General features: G+C 43.3%; 1 protein-coding gene across 3 annotated transcripts in view; it reads right to left on the reverse strand.

Annotated features, from left to right (window-relative positions):
- Nucleotides 1–17,508, reverse strand: part of PRR5 (proline rich 5) — an 86,378-nt gene extending 68,870 nt beyond the window's left edge. The window contains exon 1 of one of the 3 annotated variants that reach the window (XM_035310173.1): nucleotides 17,407–17,508. The gene's annotated coding sequence lies outside the window, so the exon portion shown is untranslated. The remainder of the gene's footprint in view (nucleotides 1–17,406) is intronic. The other 2 variants (XM_035310182.1, XM_035310189.1) reach the window with 2 other exon arrangements.
- Nucleotides 17,509–26,807: the final 9,299 nt, after the last annotated feature.

Consider the following 26,807-nt stretch of genomic DNA (forward strand, 5'->3'; position numbering starts at 1 on the left):
CTCCCGAGGGATGGACCCTGTGGTACGGACCCATATCTGGAGCAGTTCTTGAAGAGCTCCTGCCTGTGGGAAGCCCACGCTGGATCAGTTCAGCAAGGACTGCATCCCGTGGGTGGGACCCCACAGCACAGGGGACGAGAGTGACCAAGAAGGAGCGGCAGAGAAGAATTTCTATAGACTGACCATAGCCCCCATTCCCCCGTTCCCCTGCGCCGCTCGGGGGGAGGAGGTGGAAGAGGGTGGATGGGGGGGGAAGGTGCTTTTGGTTTCTTTCCTTTGTTTCTCACTTCTCTAGCTCGTTCGTAATAGGCAATAAATCTTACTATCTCCCTATGCTGAGTCTGTTTTGCCCATCACAATAATTACTGTGCGATCTCCTCGTCCTTATCTCAACCCTTGAGCCCCTTTCATCGTATTTTCTCCCTGTTCCTCTTTGAGGAGGGGGAGTGAGAGAGCGGTTGTGGTGGAGCTCAGTCACCCACCCGAGCGAAACCATCACACAGAGGGCTCTGCCTGTTATGAATGGGACTGACTGAACTGGAAAAGAACCAGATTCTGCTGGAAATGAGTTATGCAGCAAGTCCTACGATTTGATACTGAATAACGTTTTGTTCACGTTCACTTAAGGGAAAGCATTTCACAAGCAAAGGTGCAAATGCAGCTTCACAACTGCCAATGTTTTCATACTGCAAGCAGGCTGAGAATTGCATCGTGAAGGTAAAACAGTATTAGGTTTTTCCAAGGGTGATTGCCACATGGCAAAACAAATAAAGTAACCAACAGCAGCTCCTTGAGTTCTTAAATGTGTTTGGAGACTGTGATTTTTAAATCTTTCTGCACTGCTCTGGCTCTACTTTTAAGGAAAATTATAGCAAAATATTCAACAAATGTCAGAAGGAAAAGACTGGAAAATCCTATCCATAATGTGCATCATTTTAGCTACATTCAGGTTTGATACATTAGTACCCGGGTTTATACCAGCAGCCCATTTACTGATTTGCCATTGAAGTCAACGTCCCACCATGATTTCTATGAAACACTAAAGCTTTAGGTAGCTCTGGGAGAGGAGCTCATGGTTAGGTGAGTGGAGACTAACTAAACACTAGAAGTTCCCTTTGAGCTTTCCATGAGCTGTTCCAGGATGATACAGAAAAGTCTATCCTCTGCTTCCATTAAAGTACTCAAACTCATGAATTTTTGACACAGCATTTGAATGGTTTTACTGGAAAGTGATGCAACTGAGCATAAGCAAGGGGGCATTTGGGAAGAATTTCACTTGAGCACCTGCTGGGTCTCCTTTGCCTGAAGTGACTGAGACAGCAATCTCACTGACAGGAATTAGCTCAATCAATTTAGCTCAATCTGGCTACTGCCGTTAAAGATAACAAAAAACGCTTTTATAAATACATCAACACAAAAAGGAGGACAAAGGAGAATCTCCATCCTTTACTGGATGCAGGGGGAAACTTAGTTACAAGAGATGAGGAAAAGGCGGAGGTGCTCAATGCCTTCTTTGCCTCAGTCTTTAGCGGCAATACCGGTTGTTCTCTGGATTCCCAGTACCCTGAGCTGGTGGTAGGGGATGGGGAGCAGGATGTGGCCCTCACCATCCACGAAGAACTGGTTGGTGACCTGCTACGGCACTTGGATGTGCACAAGTCGATGGGGCCGGATGGGATCCACCCAAGGGTACTGAGAGAACTGGCAGAGGAGCTGGCCAAGCCACTATCCATCATTTATCAGCAGTCCTGGCTATCGGGGGAGGTCCCAGTTGACTGGCGGCTAGCAAATGTGACGCCCATCTACAAGAAGGGCCGGAGGGCTGACCCGGGGAACTACAGGCCTGTCAGTTTGACCTCTGTACCAGGGAAGCTCATGGAGCAGATTCTCTTGGGAGTCATCATGCGGCACTTGAAGGGCAAGCAGGCGATCAGGCCCAGTCAGCATGGGTTTATGGAAGGCAGGTCCTGCTTGACGAACCTGATCTCCTTCTATGACAAAGTGTCGCGCTGGGTGGACGAGGGAAAGGCTGTGGATGTGGTCTACCTTGACTTCAGCAAGGCTTTTGACACCGTCTCCCACAGCATTCTCCTCAAGAAACTGGCTGCTCTTGGCTTGGACTGGCGCACGCTTCGTTGGGTTAGAAACTGGCTGGATAGCCGGGCCCAGAGAGTTGTGGTAAATGGAGTCAAATCCAGTTGGAGGCCAGTCACTTGTGGCATCCCCCAGGGCTTGGTGCTGGGGTCGGTCCTCTTTAACATCTTCATCAATGATCTGGACGAGGGCATTGAGTGCACCCTCAGTAAGTTTGCAGATGACACCAAGTTAGGTGCGAGTGTCGATCTGCTCGAGGGTAGGAAGGCTCTGCAGGAGGATCTGGATAGGCTGCACTGATGGGCTGGGGTCAACTGCATGAAGTTTAACAAGGCCAAGTGCCGGGTCCTGCACCTGGGGCGTAATAATCCCAAGCAGAGCTACAGGCTGGGAGATGAGTGGTTGGAGAGCTGCCAGGCAGAGAAGGACCTGGGAGTGATAGTGGACAGTCGGCTGAATATGAGCCAGCAGTGTGCTCAGGTGGCCAAGAAGGCCAACGGCATCCTGGCTTGTATCAGAAATAGTGTGACCAGCAGGGCTAGGGAGGTGATCGTCCCCCTGTACTCGGCTCTGGTGAGGCCGTACCTCGAGTACTGTGTTCAGTTTTGGGCCCCTCGCTACAAGAAGGACATCGAGGTGCTTGAGCGGGTCCAAAGAAAGGCAACGAAGCTGGTGAGGGGCCTGGAGAACAAGTCCTACGAGGAGCGGCTGAAGGAGCTGGGCTTATTCAGCCTGGAGAAGAGGAGGCTCAGGGGCGACCTTATCGCTCTCTACAGATACCTTAAAGGAGGCTGTAGAGAGGTGGGGGTTGGCCTGTTCTCCCACGTGCCTGGTGACAGGACGAGGGGGAATGGGCTAAAGTTGCACCAGGGGAGTTTTAGGTCAGATGTTAGGAAGAGCTTCTTTACTGAAAGGGTTGTGAGGCATTGGAACAGGCTGCCCAGGGAGGTGGTGGAGTCACCATCCGTGGAAGTCTTCAAAGACGTTTAGATGTAGAGCTTAGGGATATGGTTTAGTGGGGACTGTTAGTGTTAGGTTAGAGGTTGGACTCGATGATCTTGAGGTCTCTTCCAACCTAGAAATTCTGTGATTCTGTGATTCTGTGAATTGTCAACTGATTTATCCTTGTATTTGAAAACTGAGGAAATTCAGACAGGGCTTTGCACAGAAGTTTGGCTCTCTCTCTCTCCAGAGAAATTTCTCCAAAAAAAACAAGGCTTTCCGCTTCAGCTGTCTTTCCCTTTTAATAAATGGCAAACCATTCCTCATTCACCTCTGTCCTCATTCCCAAAGACTGCTTTACGGTGGAAGAACAAAGGGGAACATTTCAATTTCTCCTCCTATTTACAAGCCATTCCTGCCCACAGCCCTCCTTGCCCTGGCACGTCTGCAAGCCCTGTGCTCAGCCTTCATCTGCAGAGGTGCAAACCCACATTTAACGCAGCTGCTTCTGAAGCACATACAAAAAACATCCGCAGTGAACAGTAGTTTCCTATGAAGAAAAACAGCAGCCCTGTATGGAGGGATCAAGAGACTGATGGATCTTGGGCACCTGACACTCATGACCAGATTAGAGAAACAAATCACTGCCTTCATGTCCAGCCTATCACTCCTGGCACGGCCAGCAAGGCTTGGAAGAAGCAAGAGGAGAGGCAGAGGGAGGAATCTCACAGCAGAATGAAGCCAAAAGTGATTTCCGGTGCAATACAAATATTGAATCTGCATGGAAAAGAATGACAAGGGCATGACCTGCAGCCACCTCTGACAACTTTATTTCTCTCTTTTCACAAATCTGTAGACCCTGCTGAACATGGTCTAATGACCACCAACATTACCTTGAACTCCCCCATTCAAACCACCAGGCTTCTGGCTCAACACCTTTTTGAATTGGACACAAGGCATGTGAAAATATTTTGAAATACTTTATTTCCAGGCTCACCATGACCACAGGGGGGAAATAAAAAAAAGAGTCATATCCTTGCATGGATAGTGCCCCACAATCACGTATCCTGAAAGCTGAAGTTATGGCCACTCACGTTTAATAATGCAAGAGAAAAGGAAAAACAAACCCTCAACAGAACAACAAACAGGCAGTTCATCCTACACTCATTAAAAAGCTTTTCCAAGTCTGCAAAGAGAAATTACAACACTACCAGCACTTCTGTCCCTTCCCTTGCTCTACCAAAGCAAAGCTGGCAGAGGGGATGTGTGGCACTGTATCTGTTTCTGCGCAAAACCCCACTGTTTCAGGTCTGCTGCCAAGGAAGGTGAGGCTTTGGTGAAGCTGCCAGATGCAATACAGAGATGCTTTCTGCTCCACCAGCCTCATGCATTTTGAAGATAGGTAGCAAATAGCTGTAGGCAGTGACTTCTTAAATTTCCTCTGACATTTCTACTACAGGATCAGAGTTGGCTTCTAACTATGTACAAGAAGTAGTGCTTAGCTTTTTGCTTAGTCAAAAGCTTCATCAACAAATCCAGTCACGGGGGAATACAGCTCCACAGCCTGCACCTACTGCCATTCCCAAAGCATACACTGCTGCCTGGACCCCTGAAAAGCCTTTAGGAACAGAAGAAGAAAATGATATAAACAGTTTTTGACTCATCTCTAGTGAGGACCGTATGCCTGGATAGCAGAGTATAAAATAGTGTTGGGAAAAGACAAACAGGATCTCTAATGGCTCTATCCTTCCTCCATCGCTGAAGCTAGCCAGAGGCTAGGTATGGTGCAGCAATGTCAGGACTGTGTGTGCTGGATGCAGAATGGAGGGAAGGCTTTTGCAGGAAATAAAATGACTTCAAAAAGAAGAGGTAAATACAAGTAGCAGCAGTTACAGGACTATCACAAAACAAAAACAAAACAAAACAAACATCACCGGGATTCAACTCAGATGTAATTTTGTGCTTCTGCCATCAATAATTTAAAGCCTTACAGCACAAACATTAAGGAGCTGTAATGTCCCCCCATCATCACTTCTCTGCACACTTAAGGAAAAGGTGCACAGAGCCTCTAGACATCATATTTTTCAGGATGACTACAGCACAGAGCTGTTCTTGGGGATTAACAGCTGCCTGAATGGCCCTCAGGAAGGGACACTTGCCAGTGACTAATTTCTGGAAAATCTCAACGGTCATTAGTAACACCATGAGAGGAAAACCAAAAATAGTGCTGTGATTATTATTATTTTTTTTAAATACAAATTCCTATTGCTGTCAACAGATACTGGATTGGGAGCCAGGTTATTTTGAGACCCCCCCTTAAGAGTCTGTGGCTCCAGAAAAGAGAGGTGGACTCCCCACCTCCGAGATGTCAAGACATATCTAAAGCCATTCACAAAAGCACAAATACCTCCAAGGTATTTTTTTTTTTTTTAGTTTCTAGTATTTGCTACCTTGAAGGCCATGTCTGCTTGTTTTCTCAGTCTCCACAGCAACAGATGCAAAATACATCTTCACAAATAAAAGGAGGGGTTCTTCCACATGCCCAGGAGCTGGGACTGTCCACAACTGTGCAGCCCCACTCAGCAGATGGAAGCCTGGAGCTAATGAAGCATTTAAGCACATGCTTAACTAATTTTGGGGACAGAAGTTATCTCACCGTGGGTACAACTAGCTATTCTCCTGTGCTTTTAGATAACCCCTTGATGTCCCAAAACTGATCGTGGTGTACTCAGAAGTACAGGACTTGATCCAGAAAAAGGACCTGTACTAAATCAATTTTGGCTCCCAAATTCTGGGCAAATCTTGAATGTAGCGAAGGGAGAAAAGAGGGAGGGGAGGCAGAGGATATTGAAAGTTTCAAAGCAGCTAGAGGCTCTTCCTCCAGACAGTTTTATTCTGGCCAGGCTATTTATCAGTATTAATCTTCAGAGCCTTGGGTTTACTACAGAACTCATTTGTCTGTCTCCGCTAGGTGGGGAAAGCATAACCTGTCAGCGGCAGAGCAGTTGCACAACTCCAAGCACACAGATAGTGAGGATGCAGCTCAAATCTTTCCTCTCCTGCTTTCCCTTGTATAGCTTTCTTCCCCTTTCAGTGGGGGCAAGGGAGAGCTGCTTGGATCTCAACGTGCTCAAAAAGCAAATGAGATTTGCCTTATAATGACTTCCTGATTCTCTGTGTGAGCAATCTGTCCTCACCCAGACAGATGGCAACTGCTGCTGAACAGCTGCTCTGGCACGGGTAAGACTGGCGGATGAGTGGCAGGCGTGATGCTCTTTTGGCTCACCAACCCCACAAAAAACCAGGAAGAAAACCCAGCCTGTCGGCCAAGGAGAACACAATCTGAAAGCCGTTCCTGCAGAACAGCTGGTGGTTTATCAGAGACAAATTTAATGCATGCATGTTCATTAAGGCTTAGCCTATAGCAGTCAACACTGGGCAGCCATCAGACGACCAAGGGAGGCTGCAGCATCCTTGCTGGCACTACCTGTGAGGTATTTCCTCTCTAAGGAGTTCTCACCAGACCTCTTATTTTCTATTAACTTTGAATGTATGTACAGATAAATGTGTAGTTTATACATACTTTTGAAGCGCCTATTTTCATATACTTAGGTAAAGCCTAATACAATGTAGTCCTGCTCATAAGTTGCTTAGACACTATCACCACCAAATAACTGCAACAACAGCCGTATTACTAACTCTCCCTCTTGCCACCCCATAGCTAGGATACTACAATGTCACTTTGTCAACCACCTCAGCACTGTTTTGTTCCAGACTGCCACTGTTGCGTGCAAATGAATGTAACAGCCTCAGGATGGTCTTGAGTGCTGAACTTCCCAGCTACCCAACTGGTTCCCAAAATCGCTAAAGCTTTTCACAACTTTAAAATGGAGAAAGACACCTTCACCCAGATTTTTTTTTTTTATTAAATAAATGTGTAATTTTTCACGTGTTCCTGAGAGACTCGATCCTTGATTGTCATGTTGCATTCCTACTAGAATTTCCATGACTGTTGAGATTTTTACACATGAATGGATGGATGAGTTTGTTTCCAAAGAAAGAGGTACTTCCTACCTGCACAGAGCTCTATGAGCATTGGGAACACATACCAAGACACGTGGTAAAAAACCTGTACTAAATGAAGCCTCCAAGTGTTGGCCTCTCACCAAGAAGAGAAAAAAAGAGATGCTAGAAAACCAAACTTTAGGCATTTCAAAGATGAACGTTTTGCCAATACGTTCATCAGGCTCACAGCAACACTCCAGCCCAAACACAGTTGCTGCACTGGTGTGAAATGGATTTATTGGAAAACATCCAAACTTCTGCTACAACACCATCACATGGTGCAAGCATAACCTCTGGCGGATGCAGGTGGAAGGGCAAAGTCACCAGCTGCAGCAAGCCTCGTGCCCAGGGCAGAGGGAAGAGCACCCACATCAGTACTCTGGCAGCCATCCTCATTTCGGCAGCTTCCATTCACAGCTTAACCTGGTTCTTCTGATTTTGCCTGAGGTGGTTAGGGAGGGCCCACGTGGTCTGTTGGGCAGAGCAGACCCATGTGAGACTAACTCCTGGCATAGGACACTATCAAATGGGTGAAGAAAAGGGTGTCTTTCAAAATTGTAACCGGCATCAGTAGGCAGCAATATGGAAGGCTGCACAGCATCTCTACTATGCCTAATCCAGCAGAGGCCTCCTTGCACCAGCTGAGAATTTCATCAAGAACATAAACCTACACACTTGAAAGTGACACTGAGTGCTTACACCTTTCCACAACCCTTTTGTAAGCAGGAAACAACCCCATGTAAGTATCAGGAGTCACTTAATCCTGAATAAATGCTTCTGCAGCAAAAGGTGACAGAGCTGGACACCCATGTCGGTTAGTTATTCTCTAGATAACACAAAAACAAGGGAAACGCTGGAGACCCAGAATCACAATCAGCTGAACAGCAATGCAATTCAGATTCAGATCCCACAGCACAACCCAACCGTAAGACCTTACAGCACATGAAACCAAACTTTGAGAGATCTTATGAAAACCCAGCATTACTATAGCAGAAGTTAGGTGATAACCAAAGAAAAGGAAGTCTAGGTATCAGGCATACTGAAGCTTGTCAAAACCTATGTTGGTGGTAAATGTTAGTGGGTAAGTGCTTTAATGATGAATTTAAGCAGTCTTTTTTTCTCACTGCTCTGCATTTTACAGAGATATAATCATCTGCCTAGTGTTTATCATAAAGGGAGAGATTTTTGCTAGGTTCACAGTACTTGCACTGGAGGATCAGTTACTCCAACTGTGTAACAAGGAGAAAAAAGCCAAAAAAATGTGAATCAGAAGGGAGCTCCTGAACACCGACAACCAGTGTTGGCAGCAGTTACCTTTGCCAAGCAAGGAAGAGGTGCATTTGCCAGGGAGGATCCATGATCTGAAGCTGTCCTCAGCTGCAGTCACTAACCTTTACCAATGCTATCGCTTAATTTCTGCTGAATTAGCAACAAGAGGAGTGCTCTACTTTTTCACAGAGAACAATGCTGGAAAGCTGCCAGGGGTTAATGAGCAACGAGAATGATGGGGAAAAAACCCAAAGAACACAAACCCCAAACCCAAAAGCTGTTCAAGAGACTGCACGAACCTAAGCATCCCTTCTCAGACCTTGTTTGGGGAAAAAAACCTCTGATCATCAAGGGCAATTGCACCTCAATAAAAATTAACTACTAGTTAAACATTTTTTCCTCCAAGTTTTATCAAGCAGGCTCCTAAGTATCTACAAAACAGTATAAAAGTAGTTGTATTTAAGAATTTTCAATCATTATTATTTTGCATTATTCTTAAACTGTGGGGCCCCAGTTATGAATCAAAAGCTCACTAAGCTAGGTGTTGTGGAAAGGCAGCATAAAAAGGATTATTTAACACAGGCAAAAACAGAAGTATATGTTCTGCCAGGATATATTCTAGGCACAACCATGCATGGGTAACTAAAGAGCAGCAAAAAGAGTTTCCACATAATCTCATAGCAGCAAGCCAGACGACTCAGAAGCAAAAAGGAAAACTCCTCCCTATTCCCCTTCATTTTCAAAGGATGAGATGAGAAAGGCTTTTGCCAGATGCCACAAAAGACCAGTGTATCTCATTTGATTCACACTGAGTCAGCCTCACACTGAATGCTGAATACCTCACTAAGACAACGGCAGCACAGCCCCCCTAAAGAAGGGCAGTCCAGGTCGCTGCTGCTCCATTCCCTACAGGGAATAAATGCAGCACATTCACCCCTCATCACTCAAGACTAAAGACAACTTAAAAACAACTGCCCTGTCTCCAAATTAACTCTGAAAGTTGAAAGACTACAACTATTATTACATTGCTGCTATAAAATTCTTTTTCCTTCTGCTTGTTTACCATATATATATATATATATATATGTATATGTACGTATATAAACACACACACACACACACCAACAATGTCCCAGTTTTGCTGCAATATTCCTGGGATGACGTTTGGTGGCTCTAATCACTTAATTAAAGGGCAGGGGAAGAAAAATACCTTCTCTCTAAAATGTTAGAGTTGACACTATAACGATGCTCAAGAAAGTGAAGGAAAACAAAAATAGCTCTCTAAGGTGAAAAAGAAAATTAAAGACAAGGGAATGCTCTCCCCTACAGCTCCCCCCAAATCCATGATTTTTTAATGACTACCTGCAGCAATCTGCAGGCAGGGCTTCAAGAGATAAAACAATCTGCTGCCTAGAATAAGGCAGTGGGATTTGGCCAGAAGTCTACAGATTTTGCTGAAGAAAGAAATTCAAGAGCCCTTGTTGCCTTGCCTGATTTACTGTGGTCACAGAGACTTGCAGTTTGGACAGGATCTGACTTTCTATTACAAAAAAAAATAATAATAAATAAAATCAAACATTGAAAGCAGGGCACAAGCCCTTTAAGCCCTTTTACTCTTCTTTCACAGTAATTTCTAAATCTTGAAAATCTGGGTCAGGATTGCTCATGCATATTTGTTCTGCCTTTTTTTTTTTTTTAAAAAAAAAAAATTGACTTTCACCTTGGGAAAAGATCTAAAAAAGGAGGAGGCCAGAGGTTCGAGGAGAACCCTGAATCGACCAGTACAACGCAAGATGAACGCAGATACCTTCACGTTCACAGAAAACACAAAATCAAATATGATGGCAGAGGGCACTGCCTCACTGGAGGGAGAACTGGGAGGTAACTTCCCTTCTGTGCTGTCCCTGCCACTGTCCCCTGTACCAAAGCCTTGCTGGGGGGAGGCACGAGGTTGCAGCTGCATCAAGCAATGCTGTGCCAAATGAGCATCTTCCACCTCAGCACCAGAAAGCTGCACTGCATTTCACTTAAGGTCACTGAAGTGCAGCAGGGCTGCTGAATCTGTATCCTCCCCCAAAGTTATTTCATGCACAAAGGCTGCAGGAAATGTTTCTCTTACATTTCTTCAGGTTTGCCACATTTTCTCTTCCACTCTGTAGAAAATGCCCCCTATGTGGCCCAGCATCCTAATGTGCAAAGTCTCATCTTTTACGCTGTTGCACAGTTCCATTCAGTAAAATCAGCCACGGATAAATATATCTCCTGAGACTCACAGGTTTACCATGGTAATTTACAGCTCTTAAACAGAAGAAATGGAAAACTCATTGGGAAGGGTGGGGAAGAATAAGGGATGGGAAATAGGACAGTATTTGACTTCGATAGTACTCAACTATCAGTGCTCCAGGCATGAGCTACAGCATGAGACAGCAGTGTTTGCATGGAAATGTCCCAAGGAAAAGGCACACGGTGCTTCTAGATATCACGCTTATCTTTGAGGATTTACATTCCATGTCCATGGCTGCATGGGGCCCTGGGGAGGACACACTACAAAACGTGCAGAGGCATGGTGGCCTCTGATTTAAGAGCAGCGGGTCAGCCTTCATGCTTAGCCTGTTACAAACCACACATCTGTGTGTACATCTACAAGTGTATGCGTACAGGACAGCTCATACTGAAAACCAAAGGAAAAACAAGCAATATTTAGAAAAGAACCCAGGCTCAGCTAACTGCTCTCTGACACCCCTAAGCTCTGCCTCAAACCCAAATGCCTAGAAAAATCATGCCCCCCCCCAACTCAAGTCTTCAAAGGGTACAGAGTACTCCACTCTACAATGCCATGATTTCTAATTTCAGTAGGCTTTTATTATTTTTGCCATTACAGATGTTAGAGTCTGAACATCCCTGGTTTGAACATTTGTGTGGGAAACAGAACATCCTTTTTCACAGGACTATATGGTAATAGTAATATTAAAATTAAATAAAATTAAATTATAAAAATAAATTTTAAATTATAAAAATAAAAGTAAAATTAAAATAATTATTTTTAGCAGTGATTTTCTTCTCCTGTTGTTTAACACTGAACAGAGAAACTGTTGCAACAAGCAAGCAAGCAAGCATGACAATAGGAGGGACACACTTTGCCTAAGCATTCATCATCCTTTTTGCTTGAACGAGAGGAAAAGCAAGGCAAGGAGAGAATGTGGGGAAAAGCACTGCATTTCTGCCTAAGCACACTGACGAAATACAGACTTGATAAAACCTAATTCTCTGCAGTATTCAACATCCATAGGGCACAAGGCTTGTTTTTGCAACAGTGGTGCTCAGTTTTAAATTGTTCCCCCAAAGCTGGATATTTACTCTCTAGGATATCTAAATACTGCTAAAGTGTCAGCTAAGAATTGGTTTTGTGTTTGTATCCTTCCTAATACAGGGTGGTCCTAGCTACTGAACCCAAGGGTTTAAAGGCACAATAATAATAATAAAAACAAATAAACAATAGCTACAAAAGCAGATAAACAGCAGTCTGGAACTATTTGTTAAATAAGCATGACTAAGACTTCCAGAATTAGCATCTACAGGACTCCCTGTATGCTACAAAATAATTATGAGGGACAGGATTAAAATGTGAATGATCAAGAAACATTCACAGGAATTCAAGGAGGACCCCAATGTGTTCTGGGGGAGATAGCAGCTCTGCAATTCAGTTGCATCTCTCATTAAACATTGTTAGAAACTCCATGAGAGGGAAATGAAGTTAACTGCATTTCAATCAGCAAATAGATATTCTTTTGGATACTCTTCTCCCAGCAAAAAGAGTAAAAAGGTACAATGCCATTAACCAATGTTAAAAACTTGACCCTAAAAAGAGTAAAAGAAAGGTATTTTCTACATATGATTGTGCTAGCATAAACCTTGCATCTTCTTCTTGGCTGGCGCCAGTCTTCAAATTGTATCTTCTGGTAAACTTTGAGAAATCAGTGATGACTGTAACAAGTTGTATGCAGTGCTGTAGATGGGGAAAAATATCTTCAGACTTCCTTTAATACTTTCTGGTCTCTATGTATAACCACAGACAATTCTGGTAGTCATAAAAGCACACACTTGAGCTTGAGTGTCCCCAGGAAATTGCTTAATAGTGATAAATAAACAAAAGTTATGTAGAATAAAAAATAATAATATTAAAAACTGATACTTGAATTGCACGTTACAGAATTATATTGAGAAGCATGCTGTAATGCCAAATTTGATCCATGCAAGCAAATCTCACACACTTGAGCCAACCTCTGGCTTGTTATCTGAACTTTCCAAACATTTCAGTTATACAAAACTGTCTTGGACATTTTATGAGAACATACTTGCTCTCAAAGTTTCTAACACTTCCTATTTTCAGGGATGCCAGAATTACCACAAGATTGTCTTTTTCCTTGCACTTCGCATAGGACAGATTCAAGACTCACTTATAGGACACAGCAAAGGATAATTTATACCAGGAATGATGCTTTATTTAGGAGTACAGTTTTGTTATACCAAGACAACCTAGTCATCCCTTTAGTCTGATAATCCACTGCCAGTGGCCTCTGCTGAGTCTTCCACAGGAAACTTAAAAAAAAAAAAAAAAAGTCACAGTGGTCTTTGACAAATGCTGAATTCTGATAATGCTGCCACTCCTGCACAACCACAAAACCATGCTAACAAGTGGTAGCAGCCGAAAGTGAATTGAGACTCTCTGTATGTAATCATTAATGCCTGTACTTTAATAGCAAATAAAACCAAAGTGCACCTATAAAGCAACGCAGACAGCAGTGGGTGCTCCTCTTCTAACTGCATATTAAATCAATTTATTTATTGGAATCAATGAAAATCTCCACATTCAACCAGATGCTGATATTTCTCTAGATCAGGGTACAAGGAGTTAATCAGATAAAGAGAAGTCACCTCCTATGTTTTCTAAAGAGAGCCTCCAAAGGATATGAATTCAGTGGTAAAGAAAACAACCAGCAGTACTGGCTTATGGGGGGTTGGATGAGCACATTCAAGCTGGATTAGTGCACTTTCTAGAAGAATGTTTAATTTTGCTAAGCCTCCTGATTTCCTTTGAAACCAAGACAACAAATTTCATACTTTTGTTTCTTCTTACTTTCTACTTCAAACAGACAATGCAGAAAACAAACACCTGGTTCCAAGTCACTCAATTAAGAAATTTTGGGGCTCAAGTTTTACTTAATTAAAGGAGGGTCATTGTAAGCCAGTATTGTAAATGTTTGCCATTTTTTCCCCTGCCAGCACTCCAATAAACCATTCATGCTAAAGAAAGACAAAGAATCACAAATTATTAAAGCAACCACTATGAATCAGAATAAAAATATTGCTTCCTATCTAGCAGCAACATACCATCTTGGAGCATTTATTACTCTGCCTGTTCTGCAGTAAGAGCATATCTAACTTATATAAACTCTGGTCTATTCCAGGATATGGCAAGAAATTCAGAGGAGGAAAGATTACATTTTAAGACATCAAACCACCCGAGAGAGGCACATTATTGTCCCAGTTGGTTGTTCAGTTGTCTCTTTAATTAGACTTTTTATGAACAGACCCACTTTGTATCTGAAGAGAGGAATGGGAAAATAACCACTGCTATACAGCAATGCCACTGAACTGATTAGCTTTATGTTCAAAATTGCAATCCTTTCATATTCTTGGAACTATGTTCTAAACAATACCTCAATTCCAAATAAACTGATTAAATTCAAACCAGCAAACATACAATCTTGGACTGAAAAAATCCTGGCATTCATCCAAAGCAGCCATCCCTCCCCTGGCTACAGCGTGTTTCGGATCATGGCCCTCAGCCATTCTAATCTTTTTGTGCATTACTCAAGATTTCAGAATAGCTGCACATTCCTTTGAAGTTACTTTGCACATTTCGGGAAGCATGCAATGTTGTGTCTATTACAGGACTCAGCAGAGGAAGAGGTAACTATATTCCCATAATATTGGTGTTTTTTGTTTGTTTGTTTGTTTTTTTTTGTAGCTAATGGTTGGAACTTAGAGCAGGAAAATGCCCGAAGTCCGTCACTTTCCAGGTTTTCCTCAAGGTAACATAACATGGATCCAAGAACACAAAATAGCAGAGTCAATGTAAACCAAGGAATATTTCTAGTCAGAGCTGCTGTGCTCACCACAGGAAAGTGTCTTCCATCACTTCCCTCCTCCCTTGCTGTGTGACCAAAAAGGGATAGCATATGTTATAGCATTTATTTTATAGACTAATGGCATGCATTTCAGCTGCCAAGAAGGCACATGTTCATGTGTTACCTGGACCACAGGCTCCTATAAGCTAAAGATGGAATGAGATCTATTAATTCACCCAATCCATCTCCTTCCCTACTGGCACTAACCCAAGCTTGCAGAGAGTCACCCTGTCCCTTTTAGTAGGCAACTCCAGGGAGTTCAGAAGTTGACTCCAAGCAGCGGAGCTGGTCTGTTAACTAAGAAATCTTGTTTCTGAAGTCCCCATCCCAATCCCCAGGAACAGCTCAGCCAGGACAGATGTGATACTGAGCTGCCAGTCCTGCAGGCCATCTTCCAGGGTTCTCCAGGAGCTGTTAAAAAACAAACAAACAAACAAACAAAAAAAAACTAGAAAGTGCTACCAGCATTTTCCATGGAAGATTATTTAGCATCATTCCAACAAGAAGCTTTTCTGATGCTCAAGTTCCATTTTCATATGCAGCTCATTAAGTCTAGCTACTCACCCTTGCAAAAGCTTAAGTGATTCTCTCTCAAGTAGCTGCACCTAAAATTGTCGCTATCATTGCTTCAACTCAGTCATCTCTTTGACAATCTAAACACACTAAGCATTTCCTCATAATCAGCCCCTTCAATCTCCTAATTAGCTCTTTCCCTCCCCTTTCAAACTTTCAAAAGGCCCAGGGAGCCTTCTGTATTATTACTTAACCCAGAGAGCCAGATGCAGCCACAGTGCACACACAAAGTCTATTGCTCTTCCGTTCACAACCGGGATATCACGGACAATAGCACTGCCTTATCTCACTTCTAACAGCCACTTCTGGTTAGAGGCCCTTGATTCGTTTCAGCCTTGTCACTTTCAGTGTGTCCTTTCACACCCACTGCTCATGCTAGCCTACTGTTCATCTGACTGTCCTACTTCCACCCCACAGTCCCTTCAGACGGTTCTGCACTGCTGGTTAGCCCACACCGCAGGAAGGTTCATTGCCACTAACTGCAGACACTGAAATTTTACACATGAAGAGGTAAAACACAATGAGTTGTTCTGATGTCTTTCATGTTCTTTCCTTGGTTGTCATCAGCGTGGTATCTGCATCACACCAGAAGAGAGCATAAATATATGTTATTCTCATACATCACCAAGTTTCCCAAAAGAGCTGCTGCTTTGTCTGCTTGTACAAGCAGCATAAAGGGTACGTGTGACGATACCCATAATCTCTCAGTTCAGCGCTGCACCCCAAACTGCTCCTCAACCTCTCAGGCTGAAATTCAATCTGCTTGAGCAACACAAAGGCATATATTGTGGCTAGCTGATGGGCAGGAAGGGATTTTGGTTTTACAGTTCCTGTGAACCTTCCAGCAGTCACAGGGTAACATGACTGAATGCAAACATCTTTGAAGTGAAATTAGTTTGGAATAAAATGGATGTCTTTTTCCCCACACCTGTCTTTGTTTCAGATCTGTAATAACTACAAGTAACAGTCTTAAACTCGATTGTCCAAGCAAGGGAATTCCCAGAATAATTGTGGCATTTTCTGATTTAGCTGTCATGTTTCATTTAGCATTCTGCACTGGTCCTACAGTTTGGCTTGCCTGAAAATTGTAAACTTTGGATATGAAAGTTTGAGAACTAAAAAGAAAGTACTGAAAATCTAGCGGTTTTCTCTGGAGCCTAAACACAAACTTAAGAGTGTTAAAAAAACAGCTCTGTCTTGGGCAATGAGTTCTTCTGCAAATTCCTCTTACACTCTCTGCTTTGTAGTATCTGTTTATTGCATATCCACTGAGAAGATGTCTTAATTCCCTATTCCTTCCAGGGTTTTCCCCTAATTAGGTTATTAATAAGAAAGATGAAGCATTAAGTCATTCTACCAATGGTATGTATTATAAATATGAAATCCCTGTCAGCATATGTTTCACTGTAACATATTAATAGACTACCATAGGAAAGAAAGAAAGAAAGAAAAAAAAAAATAAAACCAACCAACCAACAAACAAACAAAAAAAAAAAACACCACCAATAACTGGGGTTATACAAAGCATTCACTTGACTCCCAGAACTAAGTTTCAGATGCTCTATTCCTTGGTTATGGGAGAAGTTATGAACAAGGAATAGTTTTGCAAGGCAGAACCACAGTCCTAAATCCACCTATCTGCTAGATGTGTGTCTTATTCTATAGCTGGCCTATACTGTGCTACTTCTCTTATTCAAACTGTAAGGAAGCTGCCTCATCATCACCCTTAAACATCACTCCTCTCTTCCCTGAAACACATCTGTTCACAAGACTTAGTGAGACAGAAAAACAAAAGCCTATTATTTCAAAGGAAGCATCAAAAATTAGTTTTAGACTTATCTTTTGATAATTAATCACCACACTAATAGATGCAGAAACTGATTATTTCCTGTGATTTAAAATGAAATGCTTAAAAGCACACCAGCTGGAAATCAGAAGCAGTAGGAAAGCTAAATCATTTCCTCACTCCTTTTTTTCTCAGGCTGCCTGCTCTCGTTGCCGCCACGGTATTAAAAGGCTGGTGTGCATCCAATTTAATGCTCTCCTGGGGAAAACGAAGACACTGGACCTTTATCGATGCTCACCCGATCAGAAGTGACTGTGCATGACACACACACACAGCGGCTGAGATGCAGCAGTGACCAAAGATCATCACCCACTACACGATGGAAACATGCACAACTGCTCTGCAATTGACAAATAAAAGATTAAATATTTCTGCAATAAATAAATGGATAAGTAAGTAAATCCTATATGAGCACATAAAGCTTACTTGTATGAATAAGGCTTCTAGCAGCCGACCCACAGGATCCCGGTGCCCCCAGCAGCTATTCCGGACCCTACAAGAAAGGGGATGAGCGCCCACACACCGACCCCACCACGACGCCTACCAAGCCCCAGCCCCAGAACCCCTGCTGCCCCTCCCGCCCCAAGCGGCCCCGAACAAAGCCGGAAGCCCCCCGGCCAGCCGCCCCTCACCTTCCAGCGCCGACGGGAGCTCCCAGGCTCGGCCTCGACCCCTGGCCCCAGCCGCCCCCCACTCCCGGCGCGGAGGGGCCGTGCCGGGCCGTGCCGCACAGTGCGCGGCGCGGGGGCGGAGCGGGGCGGAGAGAGGCGCGGCGGCAGCTGCGTGAAGGGGGTTGGGGAATAGAATAAAATAGAATAGAATAAAATAGAATAGAATAAAATAGAATAGAATAAAATAGAATAGAATAAAATAGAATGGAAAATAAAATAGCACAGTCTCCTTTCCCCCAGCCCTGCTGTGCCCGCGCAGGCCCGCCCGGGCGCCCCGTGGCCTCGCGGGTGGGGCCCCACAGCCCGGCCCGCCGAGGGGCCGCAGGGCCCTGGGCCAAAACGTGTGGCTTCGCAGGGGGGAGTTTTGGTGAGTTACTGGAGCCAGAGCTTAAGTCCGCAGGGATTTAAACCAAGGCAGGTTTTACACAGGTGAATTCCACCACATCTCTTTCGCAGTTCCTTGGGCTGTTTCCCACCTGCTTCGGCAGAGCTGGGCAAGGCAGTGGCCGTGCCAAGGAGTGGGCACACGTTTGGGTATTTCTGTTCACAGCATCCCACCACTGTCCCACCAGCACCAAAACCCACGGTCTTCTGGTCTCCGGAGGGCCTGCTTACTATTTTTCTGTCCAGTTTGGTGGCAGCTTAGCAGCAGTGAGGGAGCATGTGGAATGGATCCAGTGTTTGTTCAGAGTACGCTTTGTACAGTAACTGGGTGTGAGGGAAACTAAGCATTAAAACACAGAAGGGCTCCTCAATTTGCAATGTTCAGGTCAAATTATGCACTTGAAACAATTAAAAAATTACAGAGTTGCAAGAATCACAAAACATACACAATGATATTCCTGTGGTTTCCCATCAGCTTAACTGACCACATAAACCTGGAGAAGATAACATTTTCCATCTAAACCTGAGGCAAAATAATAGAGTGTCCCTGACTGGAAAGAAGAGTTAATCGGAGGATCATGGGGCAGTTTTCTCCCCAGATCACACATATTTTCTTCAATACCATGGCCTTTTTTTCATACAGTAGGGTCTCTAGGGCAAAATAAAACCCTTGGAAGAAATGTTTTCATACGTGCTTTTTAAGTTGTCTCAATTTTAGAAATCTAAACAAAATGATAAAAAAGAAAAAAAAAAGAAAAAAAAAAAAGAAAAAGCAATTAATGAACACGCAAAGGAACCTGAGCCAAGTCTTTGACCCAGAAGTTTTCACAGAATCACAGTTAACCAACTCTGTTTTTTTTGGTAGGAACTGGTATCCAAAATCATCTTCAGAAGTCTCAAATACATTTGCTTGTTTTGCAAAGCAAAAATGTACAAGTTGCAGTATCTCTAGAAAGCTTAGCTAAAAAAAAACAAAACTGCATATGTCCTGTCAAGTATGGAGAGAATTGGTGCTTAGAGCTGACTTTGGTGATGGCTAGGCCCCAGGATCATACCCAAATTTAAACAGAACAACCTGTCTGCACCCCTCCACGGCCCAACTGACTTCCATCAATACTTCACAGGCACAAAAACTCTTCTGTTAGGAACCTCTTGCAGGATCAGAGCCTTATTTTGTAGTATCAGTTTGTATTGACTCATGGCTAGGTGGAATATCATCCATTAGAAATGGCCAAACAAAGCATGCCCAGGAAAACAGCAGAAGCTAACTCAACAAACAGCTAAGCTCATCCCTGCTCCCCATGTGCCACATACTCCTTTCCCAGAGCCAGCCTCATGTTCCCAACTGAAAACACGCTTCCAGCAAGACAGGAGTCTGGGATTTTCTCTGCCCAAGGGGTTTAGCTGCTCAGTGCAGATCATCTGCCAGACAAGGTAAACATTCCTTACAAGGAGGTGCTAGGTCTTGGGAGCTATGCTACTGATAGCGCCTGGTCTGACTTCCATCCCTTTCCATTTTCCTGCACCAGTTGATCAAAGGGAGAAGAGGCATAATAAGCGAAACAGCTGAGACAGAGAGAGAAACAGCAGCAGCTTTTACCCTGGCTCACCAGCTCCATGATCTGCCTTTCCCTCCCTTGGGTGCAGCTGTCAAGGAGACTTGATTAAGTGGCAAAACTCAGCTGGAATATTTGCAAGGAGCAGGGCTGCTTTCACCCACAATGTTAATCACCAGGCCAGCCCAAGTGGCAGCAGTGAAGGAAGCAAAGTCACACTTGCAGCCTGCATCAGCTGTGCTCAGACTGGTTCCAAGACGGCGCTGCAAGAAACATGGTCATCTGTGTGCTATAGGAAACTGCTTGTGCTCACATCCTCAGGCTGCCAAAGAGACAGGAGAGCAGTAAAGTTAATTTTAAGCCAACATTTCCTGGTGCCTCATATGCTGAAGTGGCACTTTTTAAAGATGTCTCAGCTATGACAGCAGAAAGAGTATGAAGGCTTTTTGAAATGTAGGATGTTAGCTGTTAGCATTATTTTTGTGCCCTCAGTGGTTCACAATCATCAAAACAAGGGCAAAACTATTGCCTCCCAAAGTAAAAGCTGCACAACAAAAGTTGTGGATGGAATGAAATTTGCACTTAGAACAAGCACAGGAAACCACAGAGCTGCAGAAAGGATGAGTTAATGGAAAAAGGTTGATGTCCTGGTACTGGGTAAGAGCTATGGAAAACTACCAGCTCAGAGTGTCAAGGAGTATCACTGCCAGCATGTGTCCTCAATTAAGCTGTAGCATGCCTACTCCAGGCAGCTTCATTCCACAGGTATTACTGGAGGCAGAATTTTTTTTTCATCTGCAAGAACAATAATACCTCTCCAATCAGGCATTTTTTAAAAAGTATTAAGTGAGAGCACATAGGAAAGGTTAGTTTTCACTAGCTGGTTAAAATGCAAGGTCAGAATTACTTTACTTCCCAGAGTTACAGGTTTTGTGGGCACTCTTGCTTTACCGGTCCCTACTGCTAAATCTCCTCAGATTACAAGTGATCATTGTAGATCTGAGGATGGGAAGCTCAGCAGAAGTGAAGATGAACCAGAAACACAATGCTTGAAATGTGGCTTGTAGCAAAAAGGTACAGGGCAGGCAGTGGAAAAGGCAACCAAGGCTTGAGTAGATGATAAAATAACTCTCTCAGCTATGGGGCAACCAGGATAAAGACCTTTACCTTGATTTAGCCACAGAACTTTGGCTTCCTTCTTCACCTAAGTGGCTCAGAAGTAGGATGCCTGCATCACACAGCCTTCTTCCCACATCCCCTGTCTCGCTGCAAAGTAATTACCCCCCTATCTAACTAAGCATAAGAAGCCTTTTCTTTGTTTCTTGGCTAGAGAAATTGCTCATTGTAGATGTCTTTTTCATCTGAAGAGGAAAGATCTTCTGATTAAGAATTCCCCCAGGCAACTGTATCTAACCTTTTTTATCAGCTTGTTAGTTTTTGCTATCAACCTACGATGAAGTGAGTATTTAGAATGAAGTGGAATCTGATTTACAACGTAAGGGATAGCAATTTGTTTTTCTGTAGCCTTTTATCCAAGAATACCAAATACTTCACTAACATTGATTATGACTCTCAAAGCATTCTGTTGAATGCTCCAGGAACTTTCCAACCTCAACTGATGCCTCAAGTGATAAGTTAAAATGTAAGTACTGCAGTGACTCTTTACATTAAGATGGCTGCTATCAAGCATTCAGTATACAGAAAACAGATTTGAACACTAGAACCATTTTTTATTTTGGATTTTTTTGGCCAGTACTGGGGGATATATGACATAAAACAGATGTTTTGACTTAGTTTGCAGAGAAGGAAACGGAACTGCTGTTTATCCAACACTACAAAAACCAGCATCTTTAATGGTGCAATTCAGTGTTATGTCAGCCCTAAGCACAATTATTGGTAACAGTACTGTAGTACCATGCAGAGATGCCACCTGGGATCACTGCTCTTTTCATGCTTCGCATTGCTCAAACCCGCAGGTGAAGTTCAGCCAGAGCCTACCATCCTGAACCTACCATCCCACAGACAAGATGGCTACAATCAGAGGAGACCATCCTCCTACCAGTTTTTATCTCATCTTGTAAACCAACCAGGACTGGGAATGGCAGGAATTCTCAAATGAAGCTTTCATTAGGAAAAGATTCTCAAAGCTAGACAAACTTCTGACCTACCCTGGTCAACAGATCCTGGGACTTTTTCAGCCATGCTGAGTGTCTCATGACTTCCTCAGGGCAGAACATCTCTAACAGAGGAGACTAAGAAAAGCTTTGAATCTTAAGAAACATTGCAGGAAATAAATACTATTTCTGCACTGATTTGCTCGGGGTACTGCAGGGACTGTTGCAGGTGTTTCCTTCATGTAATGCTCCTGCCCTTTTGAGTCAATAGCTCACTTTGGTCCAGGGAGCTGGGTTACAGCACTTCTCTGGCCATCCTTTTTAAGGTCCTAGGGGACCACTGAATTGGGACCACTGTTCATTTCACCACTAGATCTGTTTCAACAGATCCTTCCATTCTGCCCACACCCAAGATACCATATGGCATGGCTGACTTGCTACTAAACAGTTGGCAGACTCCATGGCAGCACTGACTGCATTTCCCACACTGCAAAAGTTATTCTCATACCTTATAAGGTCGTTAAAGCTTGTCAAATGCTGAGGGTCTTTCTCAAAGAAGAGACGGAACATAATTATGATTAATTTTCTCAGAACAATGAGATTCTAAAGTGTGTAATAACAGACATAGTAAGGAAAATGTTTGGCTAAAAACCCACATGTATCACTCAGCAATTGGAGGTTCTTATGAAAATATGTTCATTTTATTTTATTTTATTTTATTTTATTTTATTTTATTTTATTTTTTTTTTAGTTTATATTGCACTGCTGAGGCTTTTCTTTAAGAGAGGCTGTTTTCTTCTTGAAGAACTGTTTTTAATACCCTGAAGAACAAACTCACAGTAGTCCTATGTAACAGATTTTAAATATCAATAATGGCACACTATTAATGCCATAGGGGGTAATGAGATCTCTCCTTTAAAATCTATATATCAAAATGACTTTATACATAACATTGCAAATCTGATGCTCAAGTAATAAAATAATAATTCATACATATTTTCTCCCTTATACCCACTGTTGCAACAGTTCTTTCAAATAAGGTTTCTACTACCATGAAATGATTTGAAGTTTCTGTAATACTCATAGAGTATAACCTGCCACTGCTGTTTCCAAATAAATGTTCCATCTCTTTAATGTATTCAGGTACATTGCTTGTATGACTGAATGCCCTGAACAGTTTAAATCAGTTCCATTTCATTTATCATTTCGCTAACACTTGTTTGCAGTAGCACTCATGGCTGACCTTTTTCGACAAATACAAGTGAACTCAAATCTCACATGCAGGGGTTACAAATTCCTTGAATTTAAACTGCTGGCCTCTACTGGCTCCATAAGGAAATGGGATGTCATTGCAGACACTATACAGCTGTCTTTGGGAAAGAGGAGCAACAGAGGCAGACAAAATTCTAGCTATTCATGAGTCTAATTTTCTTTGGGAATGGCTGAAGACTGTGGGAATCATAAATTATGACTATATTTACAGTATATTACATATTTGGTATGATCATATTATATCATATAACATGTCATATCAAAGTGACAATAGGTAGTTTGCTACTCAGCAAGATCCAAGGTCTCAAAGTTCTATATTTTCAAAACACCAAGAGGCATATCCATGTGGATATATAGGTGTGTAATTAGGTAAGTAGCAATACTGCTTAAGAACATATTTTTATCACAAGCAAGCCTGGCTCCTGTTCACAAGATCCTAGTATTTCTTAAGAATGGCTTTGTGGAAGAGGGGGAAAAAAAAATCTACCAAGAAATATCCTTGATCATGGAGCAACTCATGGTCATTTAGGAGTTTCTTATTGTTACCTGGAAGAGGGTCAATTCAAGGGAGTTTGAGAGAGAAAAACACTTATCAACATGGAAAAATTAATGACTTATGCAAATAATTGGAAGAAAAGCTTCTGTACCACCAGAATGATAAACACTGCCTGTGTAATTCATCTCCTTTGGAGAACATCTGCTCTGATAGGGTTATTATCAGGTGGCCAAAACGGACTGGTACAAGTATAACACTGCCTGCTTCTGCCTAATCTGAGGTTTTCAATCTTTCTAGCTGCCAAACACAACCCCCTTGGCAATACAGTGCCTGTTTCATTTGCACATTTTGGTGGATCCAAAAAAGTCAAAGACATCAAGGAGTCCACAAATCAGTATGGAAAATCATTGATTTAAAAGTTTGTCTCAGGAACAGACAAAGTCCTTTGTATGGAATATTAAGCTTTCAGAAGAAAAACAGTGTAGAAGAGCATACAAGGAGCAAGTCATGGATGAGCAAGGTGTGTGGAAACAGTAGTAGGGTATTTGTTGGCTCCTACCTGCTTAGACAGTGGAAAATTTCTGTGTACTCCTAAGGAATACATCATTCCTATCACAGAAAAAGCATTAAGTGTCATTCACAAAAAGGACAGATGTGTTCCAAAAACTGTTTAGAGGTTCTCTCCCCTTCCCCCCCCCCCCCCCCCCAGGCTGAAAGATGTTATCTATACCACACGCTGCAGTTTCTGCTCTAATAAATACCTTCGTTTAATGAATAATATGTAGGGGAAGATTCTGTGATGTAAAAGACTGGTTAGTCCAGCCACAAAGCCTTTGAAGCGTTTCAGAGTGATATTGTATAACATCTTCTGAGTTCAGCTGCACAATGATGATGCATTTTTATTTTTTTTTCTGTAGAAGTTACCTATTTTCCTTTTATCATGCTTCTTTCTCACATTGGCAGTATGGACTTGATATACACTACTGGATACTGGACAGAAAAGGGCTTCCTTTTTCTCTCAAAGCAATTTTCCTCTGCCTTTGCTTAAGACCAGTGTCTCAACCGAGAGAGACAGATGGAGGGCCTGGAGCACAAGTGACTTAGGGAGTACCTTGCTGATGCTGGGCCAGATGTTCTGCAGAGGTGAAGTCTCATAGATCTAATGACTTTTAAAGAAGCAGGGGAGGATGTGCCTCTGCCTGGGCTCATGGCAGCTTCAACCCATACAGAGATAAGGAGAAGGGAAGTAAGAACAGAGCTACTTAACCAACGTTAGGAGAGGTTTGGTGAATGTGGTCCTGCTTCACAGGGTTTAGAGTCACTTACGAGTGTCAGACAGGAAACATAGCCGATACCTCTGCCCAGGGCATCATGACAGCAGTGCACCTGATGACCAAAGTCAGAGAAAAGAAGTGCCCATCTCTCTTCTTCAGATCATCTTCCAGCAGCCTCAACCCAGTGCAAGACCACCAATGTGCAGTGTATGGTACACAGTACAAGACAGTTACTGCCCTAAAGGCTGACAGCTGAACAGAGACAGGCAAAAAGAGGCACACAAGGAGGTATTATTCTTCCCATCACACACTGTTCATCTGACCACTAATCCAAGTGTACTCTTCTACTTAGGACACAGGAAAGCATAAACTATCCTCAGAGTGTTGCAAAATTTGGAGATGCTTTTTGGGGAGGCACATATTCAATATTACAAATGTACAATGCTGTGAACAAGGGCTTGAGAAGTGGATCCACATGAGCCTAAGGAGATTCATCAAGGCCAAGTGCAAGGTGCTGCGCGTGGGTCGGGGCAATCCCAGACATGAGCACAGACTGAGAGAAAAACTCATTGAGAGCAGCCCTGTGGAGAGGACTTGGGCGTTCTGGTGGACCAAAAGCCTTGGCATGAGCCAGCAGTGAGCACTTGCAGCCCAGAAGGCCAACTGCATCCTGGGCTGTATCAACAGAGGCATGGCCAGCAGCAGGTAGAGGGAGGGGATTGTCCCCCTCTGCTCTGCCTTGTGAGGCCCCACTTGGAGTGATGCAGCCAGCTCTGGGGCCCCCAGCACTGGAAAAATGTGGGGCTTTTGGAGCAGGTACAGAGCAGGGCCACAGGGATGATCAGAGGGCTGGAGCACCTCTCATATGAAAGCAGGATGAGAGAGCTGGGACTGTTCAGCCTGAAGAGAAGGTTCTGGAGTGACCTCATTGCAGCTTTTCAATACTTAAAGGGGGTTTATAAAAGGAATGGAGAACATATTTTTGCTCAGGCAGACAATGACAGGACAAGGGGGGATGTAAAAACTAAAAGAGGAGAGATTTAAATTAGAGGCTAGGAGGGAATTCTTCACTTGGTGGCAAGGCACTGGAACAGGTTGCCCAGAGTAGCTGTGGATGCCCCATCCCTGGAGGTGTTCAAGAACATGTTGGATGAGGCCACAGGCAACCTGATCTAGTGCGTGGCATCCCTGCCCATGGCAGGTGTGTTGGAACCTGATGATCTTTAAGGTCCCTTCCAACCCAAGCCATTCTATGATTTTATAAGACAACTGATGTGCCTGCTGCTCTGTGGAGTAGCAGACAATCTACCTAGTCAGAGGCAGCCCGACTGCCTCAATGCCACTATGCACCTCAGAAGATTTGCAGAGAACAGGCACAGAGTAAAAAAAAAAAAAAAAAAAAAAAAACGTTTCATGGTGATCTGATGATTCATTCTCAGAACTTTTGGAAAAGTCTAGTAACAAAAGAAGGTGTCTTTATAGGGAGCTCCTCAAAGAGGACCAAGATGTTCAAATGCAGAAAAAAAAAATCTGTAAAAAAAAAAAAAAAAAAAGGAGGAAAAAGGAGGACCAAAGAAAACATAGGTCTGCTACTTGATGGGGAAGGTCACCTCACAGACAAGGACATAGGCAAAGCAGAAATGTTTAATGCCTTCTTTGCCTCAGTCTTCAACACTGATGATGGTCTTCAGGACCCAGGGTGCCCTGAGCTGGAGGACCATGACGGTGGGAATGATAAACTCCCAACCAACCCTGAATGTGTGTGGGATTTTCTGCTCCACCTGGATCCATACAAGTCCATGCCTTCGGATGGGATTCATCCCAGGGTGCTTAAAGAGCTGGCTGACATCATCGTGGGACCTCTCTCAATTATTTGTCAATGGTCTTGAGAATCTGGAGAGGTCCCAGTAGACTGGAAGCTGGCAAATGTGCCAATTTTCAAGAACGGCAAGAAAGAAGACCCTAGCAATTATAGGCCTGTCAGTCTCACATCAGTGCCTGGTAAAATTATGGAGAAGATTGTCCTTGAAGTTACTGAAGCGCAGGTGGGGGGACAATGC

This window comes from Oxyura jamaicensis, chromosome 1 (genome assembly GCF_011077185.1).
Source record: "Oxyura jamaicensis isolate SHBP4307 breed ruddy duck chromosome 1, BPBGC_Ojam_1.0, whole genome shotgun sequence".
NCBI lineage: Eukaryota > Metazoa > Chordata > Aves > Anseriformes > Anatidae > Oxyura > Oxyura jamaicensis.